The sequence below is a fragment of the Musa acuminata genome, unplaced genomic scaffold (genome assembly GCF_036884655.1).
Source record: "Musa acuminata AAA Group cultivar baxijiao unplaced genomic scaffold, Cavendish_Baxijiao_AAA HiC_scaffold_73, whole genome shotgun sequence".
Lineage (NCBI taxonomy): Eukaryota > Viridiplantae > Streptophyta > Magnoliopsida > Zingiberales > Musaceae > Musa > Musa acuminata.
This window is the reverse complement of record NW_027020354.1, coordinates 117,501-120,000: the sequence shown is the minus strand read 5'-3', so window position 1 is coordinate 120,000 and position 2,500 is coordinate 117,501.

Genomic DNA, 2,500 nt, shown 5'->3' with positions numbered 1-2,500 from the left:
GCACAGTCCCTGCTATACGAAAGCCCCATCCAGCCCTGTGCCACCCGGGGGGTTCCAGGGTGCTGAGATGGCTGACATTTTGCTCCGCTCACGACGGTCACCGCGCAACGCAAGAACAGGCCAAAAACTTGCCAAAACGGCCCAAAAACGGGCCAAAACTGGCCATTTTTGGCTGCGCGAGCGAGCGGCGAACAGCGAGCGAAGCGAGAGGCAGCACCGTCCCTGCTATACGAAAGCCCCATCCAGCCCTGTGCCACCCGGGGGGTTCCAGGGTGCTGAGATGGCTGACATTTTGCTCCGCTCACGACGGTCACCGCGCGACGCAAGAACAGCCCAAAAACAGGCCAAAACGGCCCAAAAACGGGCCAAAACTGGCCATTTTTGGCTGCGCGAGCGAGCGGAGAGCGGCGGACAGCGAGCTAAGCGAGAGGCAGCACCGTCCCTGCTATACGAAAGCCCCATCCAGCCCTGTGCCACCCGGGGGGTTCCAGGGTGCTGAGATGGCTGACATTTTGCTCCGCTCACGACGGTCACCGCGCGACGCAAGAACAGCCCAAAAACAGGCCAAAACGGCCCAAAAACGGGCCAAAACTGGCCATTTTTGGCTGCGCGAGCGAGCAGCGAGCGGCGGACAGCGAGCGAAGCGAGAGGCATCACCGTCCCTGCTATACGAAAGCCCCATCCAGCCCTGTGCCACCCGGGGGGTTCCAGGGTGCTGAGATGGCTGACATTTTGCTCCGCTCAAGATGGTCACCGCGCAACGCAAAAACAGGCCAAAAACTGGCCAAAACGGGCCAAAACTGGCCATTTTTGGCTGCGCGAGCGAGCGGCGAGCGGCGGACAGCGAGCGAAGCGAGAGGCAGCACCGTCCCTGCTATACGAAAGCCCCATCCAGCCCTGTGCCACCCGGGGGGTTCCAGGGTGCTGAGATGGCTGACATTTTGCTCCACTCACGACGGTCACCGCGCGACGCAAGAACAGGCCAAAAACTGGCCAAAACGGCCCAAAAACGGGCCAAAACTGGCCATTTTTGGCTGCGCGAGCGAGCGGCGAGCGGCGGACAACGAGCGAAGCGAGAGGCAGCACCATCCCTGCTATACGAAAGCCCCATCCAGCCCTGTGCCACCCGGGGGGTTCCAGGGTGCTGAGATGGCTGACATTTTGCTCCGCTCACGACGGTCACCGCGCGACGCAAGAACAGCCCAAAAACAGGCCAAAACGGCCCAAAAACGGGACAAAACTGGCCATTTTTGGCTGCGCGAGCGAGCGGCGAGCGGCGGACAGCGAGCTAAGCGAGAGGCAGCACCGTCCCTGCTATACGAAAGCCCCATCCAGCCCTGTGCCACCCGGGGGGTTCCAGGGTGCTGAGATGGCTGACATTTTGCTCCGCTCACGACGGTCACCGCGCGACGCAAGAACAGGCCAAAAACAGGCCAAAACGGCCCAAAAACGGGCCAAAACTGGCCATTTTTGGCTGCGCGAGCGAGCAGCGAGCGGCGGACAGCGAGCGAAGCGAGAGGCATCACCGTCCCTGCTATACGAAAGCCCCATCCAGCCCTGTGCCACCCGGGGGGTTCCAGGGTGCTGAGATGGCTGACATTTTGCTCCGCTCAAGATGGTCACCGCGCAACGCAAAAACAGGCCAAAAACTGGCCAAAACGGGCCAAAACTGGCCATTTTTGGCTGCGCGAGCGAGCGGCGAGCGGCGAACAGCGAGCGAAGCGAGAGGCAGCACCGTCCCTGCTATACGAAAGCCCCATCCAGCCCTGTGCCACCCGGGGGGTTCCAGGGTGCTGAGATGGCTGACATTTTGCTCCGCTCACGACGGTCACCGCGCGACGCAAGAACAGGCCAAAAACTGGCCAAAACGGCCCAAAAACGGGCCAAAACTGGCCATTTTTGGCTGCGCGAGCGAGCGGCGAGCGGCGGACAGCGAGCGAAGCGAGAGGCAGCACCGTCCCTGCTATACGAAAGCCCCATCCAGCCCTGTGCCACCCGGGGGGTTCCAGGGTGCTGAGATGGCTGACATTTTGCTCCGCTCACGACGGTCACCGCGCGACGCAAGAACAGCCCAAAAACAGGCCAAAACGGCCCAAAAACGGGACAAAACTGGCCATTTTTGGCTGCGCGAGCGAGCGGCGAGCGGCGGACAGCGAGCGAAGCGAGAGGCAGCACCGTCCCTGCTATACGAAAGCCCCATCCAGCCCTGTGCCACCCGGGGGGTTCCAGGGTGCTGAGATGGCTGACATTTTGCTCCGCTCACGACGGTCACCGCGCGACGCAAGAACAGCCCAAAAACAGGCCAAAACGGCCCAAAAACGGGCCAAAACTGGCCATTTTTGGCTGCGCGAGCGAGCAGCGAGCGGCGGACAGCGAGCGAAGCGAGAGGCATCACCGTCCCTGCTATACGAAAGCCCCATCCAGCCCTGTGCCACCCGGGGGGTTCCAGGGTGCTGAGATGGCTGACATTTTGCTCCGCTCAAGATGGTCACCGCGCAAC